This window comes from Vidua chalybeata, chromosome 4 (assembly GCF_026979565.1).
Source record: "Vidua chalybeata isolate OUT-0048 chromosome 4, bVidCha1 merged haplotype, whole genome shotgun sequence".
Lineage (NCBI taxonomy): Eukaryota > Metazoa > Chordata > Aves > Passeriformes > Viduidae > Vidua > Vidua chalybeata.
In genome coordinates, this window is record NC_071533.1 from 12,720,995 (window position 1) to 12,735,895 (window position 14,901).

The 14,901-nt window shown below is 45.7% G+C and overlaps 1 protein-coding gene across 8 annotated transcripts in view; it reads right to left on the minus strand.

Moving 5' to 3' along the window:
- Nucleotides 1-6,944, minus strand: part of JADE1 (jade family PHD finger 1) — a 41,539-nt gene extending 34,595 nt beyond the window's left edge. For 2 of the 8 annotated variants that reach the window (XM_053941532.1, XM_053941528.1), the window contains exon 1: nucleotides 3,584-3,663. The gene's annotated coding sequence lies outside the window, so the exon portion shown is untranslated. The other 6 variants (XM_053941531.1, XM_053941530.1, XM_053941533.1 and 3 more) reach the window with 6 other exon arrangements.
- Between the last annotated feature and the right edge of the window lie 7,957 nt (nucleotides 6,945-14,901).

The following is a 14,901-nucleotide window of genomic DNA, read 5'->3' on the forward strand; positions in this document are numbered from 1 at the left end:
CACACAAGAAACATGTTAAAAAGTGCACATTAAAAACAAACATGGGTTAGGGATAGTGAGGTATAGATGCAGACTGATACTGCAAGTTTTTGCCCTGTTCCAGCAGGCATACGCTATGGTCACTATGGCTGTAAGAAAAGAGAATTCCCATGTAAGCACAAAAACAGTAAAACATTCAAGACCAGCTTTAATACCAGGAGAAAAAGCTATGCACCCCAGCCTGCAACACTTGCAGGGCAGGAAGAGTCACCCAGATGACTGAGCTCAATTCCTAAGTGCCTGCAATCATGTAACTGCTGTCCAGCCCAGAAGTTCCCACAAAAATCCACTGCACCCACCCACACCACAGAATGAGCTCCTGAACCCCCTTGCAGAACAAACAGTGCTGTGAAGCAAGGACACAGTCAACCAAGTAGCACTTGTGGGTGAACCCTGGATCTTCTATCAAACATTTCTACACCTGTTTTTCCCAAATTCTTACACCAGCCCCCAAAGGGTGTTTGCCCAACACACTTCACCTGAAGAGAAAGCCCAGCACTTAAAAAGTTGCTGCAGAGTCCAACAACCCTAAGCTGACAAAGGCTGCATCACCAAGCCACACTCTTTATCAGTTTCCAGTGAGTCCTGTGAATTCTTAGTAACTCAGCAACTTTTATATATAAACTTTCAGTTTCATTTCCTCAAAAGACAATTGTTTCTTTTTGTTACAATCATCCTTTCAGAAATCAGTCAGACCAACACACACCATGCTGATCATGTTTTCTCCTGACATTCCAGTATAACATTTACCAATTCATCCGGGAGGAAGCAAACTGGGCTCAGGCTAATGCCAGCCTTCAGCCAAACACAGCTTTCAAGAAACAGCCACGATTCTACTGGCAATGATACTCCAATTCCACGGGCAGCAAAGTATCCAAGAGCCACACCACCATGATAAATGGCACCAGTGGGACACAGACCATGCCTTTTTAGTCCTCAGTCACCCTCATATGAGCTGGCCACACCAGGGCAGCACTGGTGAGGCCAAGCACAGCTTAAAACATGCCCTACTATGCTGCTCCAGAGGCTGAAGGTGCTGCTCTGTTTTACAGAAACACGTCACCAGTCGCTTTTCCATCCTTTTTAATCGTGCTTGCTCTGGAAGTTAAGCTCTGGGTTTTACTCAATGATTAGATAGAAACTTTAAACATAAGAATGCAACTCTGGACTTTGATGGTGCCTTTGCTCAGATTGTTTTTGAAGGCAAAATTACACCACCTGAAACTGACTTCTGTATTTTGCAGAGCTTGGGAAGCCTTTTCCAAAACATTTGTAAATGCTGTGCAAATAAAATGACTAGACAATAATCCAATATAATCAATGTCAGGCCACACAACAGCATTTGAATTTATATATCCTTGTGGAGCTGAGCAACAAACATCTAAATCTACACAAACGACTAGATGCAGGTAGGCATACAGACTTTGTTGTCCACCTCCCAGTACTGGATGACAGATGCAGTGCAATGGGTTAGACTCAGCAACCTGACACAGCACAGCAAATTCACTATTTTTAGCAGTGTTCATTACCATGCTACTCCATCCTTACCTCTCCAAAAGATAAATTACCAATAAAACCCAAAGACCTCACTAGACATTAATGTCAAGACCTTTCCTTTTTTCTCCCACACTGGAGTCCCAGGAGTTGCACTGATAAGAGTGTAAAAAATGCAAAGAGCAGAAATCCAGACACTATCCCAAGAAACTGGGACAACAGCGTGCACACACACACACCCATGTGCCACATACCACATACACAGTTAAGAACCCCACATAGTTCTTCACTTAGTTTGACCTCAAGTAGAGAGGCAATCAAAGAGAAAGATGTAAAGTGTGTCAGTCCTTGTTATGCAAATAGCTAAACAGAACCAGATTGTAAAAAAAAAAAATATACATGGGAAAATCTACATCCTCAGGTCAAAGGTTTTCCACAGCACAATTCTTACTGAAGTATTTTCAAGGGCTGCATAAACCCCTGGGTAAAAGAGTGTATAATTCAAACTCTGACAGACAATTAACTGTAACCATGTTAACGGGTGTCACTGTAACAAACTGCACTGAACAGCTGCAGAGACAGAATGGGAAGAAAGCAGAGTTATGACAGATGTACACCCTGAAGACAAACTGAAAAACTGGCTTTTCCTGAAAGTAACCCACTAACTGCAATGAAACGAAGACCTAATTATCTCTAGTACACAAGAAATTGCTTCAGAACACCTATTGTACAAATGGAAGTGAAGTGTGACACAGCTTAATAAAATGGATAGAAGATGGAGACATTTGGCCTTTTTTTTAAATAGCTTATTTATAACAGCACCCCTTCTTCACTGACACCTGACATCACGAGAAGCTTTTTTGCTTTTACCCTAGACCTAAAATAAAAAAAAACAAAGAAAAATTAAAAAAAAAAAAAAAGAAAAAAAAAAAAAAGAAGCACATCAGAAATAAGCTGTATTACTAAAATCCACCTAAAACTTTAAAATTCCATTATGGAGCACCGTCCACAGTGCAAAGAGTCACAGACCTTAAATCTGGGGGGAAAAAATCCTCAAAGTCTCACGAAACAAAGAAGTACTTGGCAAACAAGGCCAACAGTGTTCTCCACAGGGAATATTTCTACCAAATTCAGCACACCTACTCAAAATTTATCAATACAAGAGAAAAGCACAATTTGGCCAATCAACCCAACACTTCTCAGGAATCCACGTGCTCATTTATGCACCTGTGCAAGCCAGCTCATAATATTAACTTACTACCTGAGCAGCGGCAGCAAATTATTCCCGAACTGCAGGAGTGAGTGAAACTGACCATCCAAAATCTCGAGCTATACATAAACTGGGTTCCAAGAATTAATGCAACCCAACATGCACCCACTGCAGTTCATCTCTTCCACCTAGGAAATGGTACCAGCTTGGTCATCTCCAGCTGAAAACGGGAGCATGAAGCAGCAGTACTAAACACATGGAGAAATCATTTGAGGAAACACTGGAAGTTTGAGGGTTTTTTTTACTAGGTTCTGTGAATTGGGAATGAAACCAGAGAAGCTGGAAGGGAAAACTGCAGCTGTGAGAGGAAAGGGGAGTTTATTATTATTATTATTTTATTTTAAACATATGTATTAAACATAGCTCAAAAGCAGGGAACAAGTGGTATCTGAAGCCAGAGGGAAAATCCTGCCACTAAAACATACAATCCTTGCTGTTTCAACAATATCCCACTGAGTGTGAGAAACCTCTAGAAATAGAATCATTACAACCATATTTTGGCATAACTTTAATGAAGGTTTTAGGTTTGCAAGTGTGGGCAGCTTCTGACTTAGTTAAAAGACAGCACCTGCTTAAAAAGGAAATTATTCCAAATAACAACTAAATCTTTCTCTAAAAAATGGGGCTGGCATAAAAGCATCTTCAGCCTTTGACATTAAAACGTCAACTAAGATGTGTTGCTACATCCTACTGGAATTTCTAATACTTCCACGGCCTGTTTTACTGGGAAGGGGCGGGGAGGGTGTGGGCTGACAGATGTCGGGATGCCCCTGCTCTCACCTGCCGGTGAACCTAATAAACTTTCTCAGAATAAGGCGATCAGCTGAGGAGCCAGCCGGAGAGAGCCGGCAGGAGAAGTCGGCCGGCGGCAGGCGCTGCTCGCAGGTGCGCTGAGCCCCGGCCGCCGCGCCGCGCCCACGGCTGCGGGATCGGAGCTACCTCCCCGCAGGCTGAGAGGAGCCGAGGCTTCGGGAGTCACTTCCAAAGCGGCACTCATGCCGACCGTCGGCTCCAACCCGGCCGGGTGCCGCTCAGGGCGGCTCTCCTCCTCCTCCCGCAGCGATCCCATCTCGGCTCCGGCCCCGCACCGCGCCCGCCCAGGGTTCGCGGCAGCGGCGCCGACCCCGGAGCCGCCAGGGCACGGCCGGCTGAGGTCACGGAGCAGCCTCCTGGCCGGGTGCCGCCGGGCTACACCTCCCGCGAGGGGGTGGCACCTTCCCGGCCAGCTGCACGGCCGCCAGCTTCCATGAGAAGCAGCCCGGCTCGCCCCCTCCTTCTCCTCCCTCCTGGCTCCCGCTCCTCCCCGCTGCCGGCCGCACCAATCCGCTCGGCCACGGCTGCAAATCAAACTTGGTGCCCCCGGCTCCGCCGCCTCTCGCTCAAAGCGCTGTCACTGCCGAAAACGGCCACGGCACCTTCCCCGCCCGCCCCCGTGGCCACGCTGCCACGGAGGGGGTGGACGGGACGGCGGATCGAGCGGCAGCTCGGAGACGAGCTCATTTGCTCTGTCCGTCTCTCCTCCCACTCCCAGACAGTTCTGGAAACTGTGTTATCACCTCTTGTCACAGGAAACCAACCAGCAGGCGGTGCAAACAAACAAACACCCTTTGCCTCCACCCTTCCCAAAATCATCCTATCGGGAACGAACAGGCGGGCGCGAACGGGAAGGGAAAAGCAAATTAAAATAATTTCCACAAATAAAAACAAAACAACAAAACATCCCCCCCCCCCCAAAAAAAAAAAAAAAAAACAACCACCAAACACCACTAAAATTCTCCTGGGAGCAGGCGACTACGCGAGCCCAGGGCCGGTCAGGGTGGCTTTGTCTAAGAGGAACAAGTGGAATGATGGCTGGAGCCGCACTCACCTCCTCAGGGAGAGCGGCCCGCTACATAGAAATGCCGCAGCCCCGCTCCGTCCCGCTCGCCAGGCACCGGGGCAAGAGCCAAACCGCGGAGCTGCCCAGACCGCCGCCCGAACAAGTTGAGGCGTTCGCCGGCGCTCCCCCCGTGATGTTACGTTCGCGCCCCAACACCACCGGCCGCCTTTCCGCTCTCTCGCCCACAAACTCGGGCCCGGCCACGCGGATTCGCCCCTCGGCCTGCGCCGGGCACCAGCGGCGGGAGGGGGCCGGGCCCCCCCCGCGTCCTGCCCAAGTTCGCTGCGCGCCCCCCGGCCCGCTGCCGCTCCACCTCCCGCAGACGGGGCGGGGGCCGGGCGCGGCGGGGTCGCCGTGCACCTGCCGGCCGCTGCCCCGATGCCGCCCCGCGCCCCGGCGGGGCCGGGCAGCGCCGCACGCATTTCCCCGCCTTTTCCCACTCTCAAACACGTGCACTTCGGGGCTCGGGCAAGTTGTTCTCCAGCAGAAAACACCGCACGCCCGTCTAGGGGGACAGGGCCAGCTCTGACAGCCCAGCGCTCCGCGCCTCCAGCGGAGCGCCCACCGGCGCCCATCAAGAGGGAGGCAGACCAGACCGGCTGCGGCTCTCCTGCTCCGAAAGGCAACTTCTGTTTAATTTCACCGATGAGCAGTTTTTATGCTTTCCAAGCATTTTTTCCACCCCACAAGCCAAATCCAAGTGCGACTGGGGGGTAAAGTGGGGGGAAACAAAGCTGCTCCTGCACACCGAACACCTCCTCTCCCACGCACATCGCTCCCCGCCCGCGGCGAGAGTCGACGGGTCTCGTGGGCATCTGGGTAACACGGTGACACACAGTGGCCATGACTCTCCCCCACCCCCTTCCTACACATCAGTATCCGAGCAAGACTCGCGCTCTGCCATTGCCATCTGGCTACCAAGTTGCTTCAACGCTTCCTACTTTCCTCGGCGGGCGATACCCGGCGCTGCCCCCGCGGCGCAGCCTGCAGCGACGCCTGGGGCGCAGGGCCGGCGGCACGGCGAGGCTCGGCACGGCGCAGAACGGCACGGCACGGAACACCGGCGGCTCACTTGGCCGCTGCACCTGGGCAGCTGCGCGCTGCCCGCTCGCCCGCAGCGGAACAAAAAGGGAGCCGGCAGCGGCCGGTCGCTCCGGGCGGCAGCGCTGCCTCCCCTCCCGCCTCCGCCCGCCACAGCCCCGCACAAGTTGCTTGTGGGATAGCGGAGCCGCAACTCGGCCGCCTCCCCTCGCCCCGTACCGAGCGGCGCGGCTCTTGGCGCCATGTTAATGACGTACTATCTTATTTCCACTAGGCAGCGACCTTCGGCACGAAACTGCTCTCCCGCCGCCTCCGGAGCGACAAAAAAACCCCATCAAATATGGCTGTGCTGGCGGCTCCGCGGCTGGCGCTGCGGCGGGCACGGTTACCTGCTGGCGGCGGCGCGGCGGCGGCGAGGGCGGGCGGCGCGGCCGGGCTCCCCCTGCGCGGAGGGCTCGGGGCCGCCGCATGAGTTCGGCGCGACGCCGGGCAGCGGGCACAGAGAGCGGCTCGCTGCGCCACACACACACACACACACACACACACGCACACACTCTCTCACACACACACAGATTCCCTCTGACTGACGTTTGTACTTGTTATGGAGGAAGGACTCCGTGAATCAAACTCGTTTCTGGGTCACTGCTGCCACAGGGGGGAGCTGCTTTAATCCCCTGCCAAAACTGGAAGGCGAGGGAAGGGGGGAGAAATAATAATAATAATGCAGCGCCGGGGTGGGGAGGCGGCGGCGCGGCCCCGGGGGAGCCGCCGTTAACTCTTGGCGGGCCCGGCCACACCGCGCGGGGCTCCCGCCGCCCCTCGCCGCCGGAGCCCCGGGGGAGCGCGGCCGCCCGGCTCCCGCCGCCTCCCGCTCATGTTCCAGCGGGCTGGAAAATGCAGATGGGAGGCAACGCCGTGCGGCTGGGCAGCTGGGAAATGATACGTGTCTGCACCCGCATCCCGCCCGCGGCACTGCTGGCCTTACCCTGCAACCATTAACGCTTCTCTCCAAAAGATTTAAGCCGATTTCGCAAGCAGAAATTCTAGCGCTGCACTGGCTCCCCGTGCAGAACGCGTGAGTCACTATTTGTCAAGCAGAAAAACTGAAGGTACCAAGAGTTAAACGCTGTGGCCACATGCGTAGCGCATAATTGCCGGGGCAAGAATAAAACTGCACGCTCCCTATTCTCATCCCCCAGCGTTATCCCTCTGGCTCGTTAACTTTGATACTTCTCAAAGACTAGAAAGAGCCAACACAATCTGCGGTTCAGTTCACATCTCTCTAGCAGGAGAGGAAATTATCTTAAATTGGCACCAAATGACATACTAAACTTCCCATTACCTAAAAAGCATGTTTGAATGCAGATTTCCTTATTTTTCCACATAAATCGCTTTACCTCACGCCATACACCTGTGCTCCCTGAGTGAAGAACTCCCCCTTTTGAGCAGAATTCCTGAGCAGATATAGTCTGAGGTAATAAACACCACAGAGAAGATTCAACATAAGCTCAGACACAGAATTAAGGCGATCTGTGTAAAGTAATCCCCATAGTATGAAAATACAAATTAATGCAGCCTCCACAGCAACATCAGTCTGCCAAAGAATCACACCTTAGTTCAGCAGAAGAATTGGGTCGTTACTCATCCATGCAAACCGAGTCATTTCTTCTGCCATCTCAGCCACCCACCCACCCAATAATGAAACAGTACTTACATTGAATCTGCACATCCTAAAAAGTTGTACTTTACTACAAAAACATCCTCCCCCCTGGAGATATTCTTTCGCTGTGAAAATCAGACAGTCATGGTTTTATTCACAGAACACCCTGAAGCACCTTCAGATTTTTGAGTCTAAGACTTTGATTCCCTTGGTTTTTACTACATGAAAATACAAAAAGGCATGCATTCCCTACTTTTTTCCTGCACTTGCCCTAGCATCCAGACCTGTAAAGATACCTGTTGGCATAGCTTTCTGTACATCAGCAACTTAATTAGGAACATCCATGATGATCCATGCAACACACCCCATCATTGTACCTGATAATTATAATAAACTTACTGACACACCCCTGTCACCTTACCCCTGAACTTCCAGGGCTGTTAATTTTTGATACTGTCTGGAGACTTAGTTGTTCTGTATTTCCTAAACCTCTTGCTGTGCCATGGTATAAATCCCAGAACAGAATAGGGCAGAGTTTTCCCCCTGAGTGGTCTGCAGGCCCCTCAGGAGCTCAGGGACTGCCTTTCATAAGTTCATAAAAAGTAATCACAGTTAGCAAAGCTACTGTCAATTGGCAATTATTATACATGCATTATTATAGATGCATGCACTTCTACTGGATTACTATGATGATGTTTCTTCTAAATATTTTTAAATAATAGTGTCCATTGTAAAAGACTGAAGAATCACAATAAATGCTATTTGTTCCACTTTCCTGAATTCTTTCCAAGAAGTTCAGAACAAGCTTCTGAGAAGAGCTTAAATGTGAATGGGCTCTAATTTCTCAAGAGGAATGACAGAAACTTTCCTGTCTCAAGCTCCTTGGATTTGAGGCAGTATTTTTGTTTCCCTGTAATTAGTTTTCCTTTGCATATGTAGCCAAGTTTATATTACACATTGTATTTTAGGAAACATTTCTCTTGCAAGCCACGTGAGGCTGAACATTTAAGATAACATGATTGTTTTCACATTTAAGATAACATGAATGTTTTCATGGTACCATGAATGATGGGCTGTGTTTTTAAAAAGTACCAACTATCTCCATTACTGTAGAAAACTCCCCAAATGTGAGTCCTCTGTGCTCCACAAGCAGCTAGCCCAGTCTTTACAAAAAGGTAACACAACTGGAACAAAGATGCTATTTTGTCTCTGAGTACACTGCATCCACAGAGACTCCTCTGGAATAATACACTTCTATGTTTTAAAAGGAAATATTAAAAAAATCAAAGGGCTAGGAGCTGGAAGAATAATTTGGAAGTGATTGGAAAACAAAGACGAAAGGCTACTGCTTCAGCACTACAGGTATAAAGTCGTATACCAGCAAAGCTATGGTCAAACAAGAGAGAGTAGTCTTCTGCTACCTGCACTGACTAAACGTCAAGGTGATGAGGAAAATTCTGCTGTAAGTAGAGTCAGTAGAAGTTTTGACATCAGCCTTTGTCTCTAATAGGAATTTACCCTCTCAGCAAAGCAGGCACTTTGTTATGACAAATAATGTCATAAGGCTCCGTGCCTCTCTCACTTATCTTTCTATCAGCATTATCATTTATTCCAGGAACACTCCAAGAATATTTATCCAGCTTACAGTTAGGCTTTGTGCTAGCACACAGAACTTCTGGTCCCTTCTCCAAGTTGTTTCATTAGATACACTCACTCATATATTAAACTTTATTTTAATTTTTTATTGTTTGATTAGTTTCTTAATGTTTCCCTCTTGGATTGGTACTTTTTTAGCAGATGCACAAATCCAAGGAAAGACTATGTGGCTTTTCAGCACCCTTTTGTGGAAATCTGTTGCTGTAGCAGTGGCTAATAAAATTGATTTCATTCCTTCCTTCCCTCCTTCCCTTCCTTTCTCCTTTTTTTTATTTTGATAGTTCTCATTTTACAATTGAAATCTTTTCTGCTAATTAATACAGTCCTCACACTAACAATGTCCTCAGATAACAAAGCTGAGTTTCTCCTCACTGTTAAATTTAGTCCAAGAGTATCACTTAAAATTCAAAACTGTTCTTTTGCTCTTTTGGCTCCAGCTTTCAGGAACTTCTATTTTCTCTTTTTTATTTTGAAAATTAGAAACTTGAGGAGAAGGACAGTACACATCCAAATCAGCACTGTCAACACTAGATTGTACTTAAAGAGTGGGATTTTCCAGAGATTTTTCATATCTCCTGTGACAGGTATTTTATAGAGCAGAGCCATAAGATGGATGCACAGTTGGGCCAATTCATTTCAAGGTCCATTTTGTCTCTAGCTGATCTAATCACACAAGCAAGGGAAAAAAAAAAAAAATATTTTGACTCATGCATATGTAAATCTATGCCACTTACAAATTGCATAAGTGCAATATTTTTAACTCCTGCAGAAATAAAACTTACTCAACACAGCTCCTGTATGGGCCATAGAGGAACACAGTTGTCACAGTTTTGTCCAACCCAAATACATCATTTATGCCAGGGTGGCACCTAACTGCTTCATAAAATTATGCACAGAACCCCCCACTAATTGGTGGTCTGGCTTTTTCGTCCCTCTCATTATCTACGACTACCAAAATTTAGTGTGTCTGGATTAGGCAGGTCAAAAAGGCTGAACTCGGGTAGTAAATTATTGCCTGAAACTCTGAGGCTTACAGCTACCAGGATTGCTTGTGAGAGTGATTAGTTTATTCATAAGCCATACACCAAAGATGTGATTTCTCCTGTGCTCACAACCCTCATTCTTCTGGTTTATAGTTCCTTTGGCTTATTGAGATAAAGTCATGAGAGATCTCTAACTCGGTGTATGGGCCAGACCCTCAGGAAGGAGAAGCTGTGCCAGTGAAGGATTAGGATGGAAAGGGATGAAAATGAATCCTCAGACCTGAACTTTTTATTTAGTGAGCTTGCACAGACAGACCTGTGTACTCTTTTTAACGACAAAACTTGAGAAGGAGAGATTGTAACACTAATTTTGTCTGTGGGCAGACAGGGGCCTGTAAAGGTTATATCACTCACACAAGTCACATGTTAAGTCAGCATTAAAACCAAGAATAGAAACCTGAAGTAATGCCTCTCAGTCCAAGGTTTCTAATGATTAAACCACATCCTCCCCTTTGGCCTGGTCCACAGCACAGAACACAGTACAAAGTATACCTCCATGACATTTTGCACATAGATATCTTAAAAAGTTTCTGCAAGTCAGAAACAATCATTGCATGGATATGCAACTGCTGACAGTGTGCATTCATCTGAAAAGGAAGCAGGGACAGGTATGCCCAATAGGTAAAATTAACTACATTCCAAAATCTAAAAGTATAGGTACTGAAATCACGTGTTTCCCAATCGTTGTAATTGAAAAGTCGAAGCTGACAGGAAACCAGTAGAACAAGAAGCTCAATGGGACACTGGAAACAGACTTGCAGGTCTGCAACTTAAGCTGGATGAAGATGATGCATCACCTTTAAGGGAAATAACACAATTTTGTACATGATGAGAGAAGTAATTAGCAGCCGAGGTAATGCCCTAAGGATTATGAAAACCTCAGGCAAGTGAGAATTTAGCAGCAACAGATGAAATCTCAGCTGAAGTATCTACACGTGCCTATCTGGCAGCTCATCAGGCAACATTACAACAGCTAATCTAAACGAACTTCAACATTAAATTGTGTTTGTGCAGGCAGAAATCACGTAGTGAAAGAAAGGTGCTGCGACAAGACTTGTGGAAGAGTTCAAAAGAATCTGATTACAGATTTTCTGATTGCAGAGTGCAACCTGATAACTGGTTGCTAGAAGTGGAGCAGCAGTACCAATTTATCACACAAGTAGAAAAAATCAATTTTCTTTTCAGTAACAATTTAGTGCCAAAATTACTTTGAAAAATATTTGCAACTCTGGATCTTTAGGAATCAGATAAATATTAACTCAAAAAAGAAAGATCAGGTGTTCCAATTGCTATGAGCAGTTTGAGATAACATGTCTACAAAGAGCAGAAATCCTGGAAGTAAGTTCTCATGTGGTCCTTTTGGGTTCCCTTTGGTACTTGATGGAATCACCACAGAGCCACTTCCATTTGTGGTATCTCCTGGGACAACTTCTTCCGAATGCAATGACTCACAGTTCATTTAATTTAAAGCTGTTTCCAGGCCATGAAACTGAGGTCTGCCACAAGGGCCAAAAAATTCTACACCCTCCACGGCAAAAAGCAAACCTAAGACAATTAGCCATGAAATAGGAGGTATCCTGTTTGTCCTCAAAAGGTCTAAATAAGCCCCTCTCCTCAGTTGCCATGCTTGAAATCCCTCTTAGGGGATGTGGCAATAATGATTTCAACAAATGGCAAATTTTCTCCTTAAATAGTCAGAGGTCCACTTATTTCAGATGCAGTTGTCCTGAAACCTACTTTAACTATTAAGTAATTTAGCTCAGTAGTAGACAAAATAAAAGGGTGTAAAGAAGTGATCACTACTACATAAAGGAAATCTAGTCAAATACACAAGTGTTGTTTATTTCAGCTATTTTACTTTACCAATTATATGTTTTAGAAATTAAGTTATTCACTGTTTAACAAGTAGGAAAAAAATATTGAGGAAATGAAACTAAATATCTAATATACTGATTGCTGAGCTTCTCTACTGTGTAAATAAGCACAAAAACCAGTTTGGGATGTTTTAATCAACATCAATGTTATAAAAGCTACCTCATGGACTTAGATTTCACTACTGTTTATGTTCAGAGGTTCGACAGTATCCGACAAGACTCGGAACAAGAGGTTTGGAATATTCAGCACAAAAGAATGTTTACAGAATAGGGGAAAGCTGAGCCTTATCTAACCCTTCTCCATCTCTCACACCTCCTGAAAGAGGTGAAGAGCTATTGGGATAAAGAGGGCAGTTTATGCCATATATCCATAGGCAGAAATAACCCTGCAGAACCCATAACCTTTCAGAAACTGGCCTGAGCTGACCGTGTAATTAACACATACCCAAACCAACACAGGTTCTCACTGCTACACTTCCACTTTGCTAAGAGCTTATCAGAAATGCACACCCAATAAAAAAATCCCCCAACATAAGAAAAGCCACAGTACCCTTATCAGGGAGAGAATTATTATCTCTTTTGCAAATAGGATACTGAGCCATAATTGTAAAGAGATACAAATAAAAACTGCCTCTGGCAAAGCAAAGAGACTTGAATTCATGATTCAGCCCTGACATGTTACAGCAGACTAATCCTTCAGTGCTGTTTGAAACACACACAGCACGAGGGAGAAGCTACCTTAACGCTGCATTTGCACACTGAATGTGTCTAATCCCTAATTTCTGCTCCAGACTCCACGAGAGTAGTGAGGGTACAGGAAGTGGCGCAGTTTTTGAGCATGAGGATGCCCAGAGGAAGAACCCCCAACAGTTGCATGGTAAATTTTCAGGGCTCAGGATGTAAACAGGCCTCAAGTGATTTCATACCATTTATACCAGTAATTTTGAGGTTACTTATTTTTTAATGGACAAAGGAGCTTATTGCTTATTTAGAAGTTACAGTATCTTTGCTCAAAGGCGAGACTGCCACAGTTATTTTTAACTAAGTATACCGGGAAGAAAAATTGGAAATCAGACCATCACTCCAGTTTCTGTGAACTTTGCTTAAAAAAAAAAAAAAAAAAAAAAGGCACAAAAAAAAGTCTCTGACCTTCCAGAACAACATTTAAAAAAAAAAAAAAAGTCTGATCTGCTTATGTGGGCAGATTTTGGCACAGGGTAAACACACATGTTTGCTCCTCAAATTGCACAAGTCAGAAAAGATTCTGTCTTTCATTGAGGACACACTTTTAAACCATCGCACATTCATGTCTCTGACAATCTGAGGCAGGTTACTTTCTTCACATGGAAGAGTAAGAGCTGGGACAAAGTAAATGTGCCAATTGCCTTTAATCTGGTTCCCCAAAGGGACATCCTATAGTGGGCACACAAATCCTTATGTAGCTGCCAAAACCCCACTCCCAGCCTACTCAGCTCCTCAACTATTCATCCAGCCATAGCAGCATCTCTGCTGAAGGTGAGGCCACAGTGCCTCAGATCTCTTCTGGGAAAGGGCTACTTAAGGTAGAGTCTCAGGCCACAGCAGACAGAGTTTACAGAAGATAAGTTCAGGAAAGCCTGAAAGAGTGCCAGTCCCATGCCATGCCAGAGTACGAAGTGTACTGACACTCTGGTGTGGTGCTTAGGATTGCTAACGTGTGTAACAAAGCACATATTGACTGGCAGGCTGTGGACAGGCCCACAGAAACCCAAAGGGGTTTTTGCTCTCTTAGCATGTTGACAGTGAAGCCTAGAGCCTCAATTTGTCTTTTCTTTACATGTTTATCTTCCACAAGAACTGCTCCTGTGGGTTCTTTGGGGTGTCTCTCTTTTTAAAGAAATTAAGCATCCTACACACCTTCCTTAATAAAATGTTGTGAGTATGGTGCAGTCAGCAGTGCCTCACACAAGGTTTAGAGATCCTAGATCACTTGTTGGCAGGAGTTTGACCTCAGTGAAGGAAATCAGGGATAGCAAAAAAGTCCCCCACCTTGGACAAAGTAAAGAGAGCCCAAGATCACTGGTTGTGTGAGCCCTGGCAGTTCAGGTGAAGGGAATGGGTAAGTATAGAAAATACTGGCCCCAGTGAGAGAACCTCATTGACCAACTAAGCTAGTTGTCCTTCAGATGATGCATGATGCATGTCCTTCTGAATGCAATTAACATCACCTGTTTAAACGTCTTAAACCTCTTAAAGTTGCCAAAGATCCTCTAATATCCTAAATTCTCTATTTTTTTCCATGAAAAAAATTATCAGTCCAGAAAATCAAGCTACAACATACACACAAAATCCTTTGCTACTCGGTACACACATGTTTTGTTTTTACAACTATCTCAAAGCCTGGAGGTCTCCAAGCCCAGCTAAGGAAAGAAGACACTGATATTATTTTTTACTTTAAAAATTATTTCCATATACTTTGTTTGTAAGCAACCATTGAAACCAAAAGCATGAGTTGAAAGTCTCTTTTCTTCGTGAATGGGTGTTTATGCCACTAACATTTGTGGAGTTAGGCTTTTTCCCAGGCCTATGTTTTATAATTACAGAGAATTCTATATAGCCACTGCCATTCAAACACTATGATACTTCTTAATAAACTGATGTATTACACACAACACATCGTGCCCTGACTGAAAACCACCATCTCAACCTCAAAATCCAGTGAGGAATTAGTTGACAAAGGGTTTAAAAGCTGTATCTCATTTCCAACATAAGCACCAAATCAAATCCTACCTAACAAGGTGTTTGCTGATCCTAACCCTTTTCACACTTGACAGCAGAAAAATAGGCACTTTCAACCCTGTGAAAAATAACACTTTTGTTCACATATTGCATACATAAGACACCAGTTAAAATATCTTAACTTTTTTGTATTGTATTAATAATTCCACTATGTTCATCTTACAGTT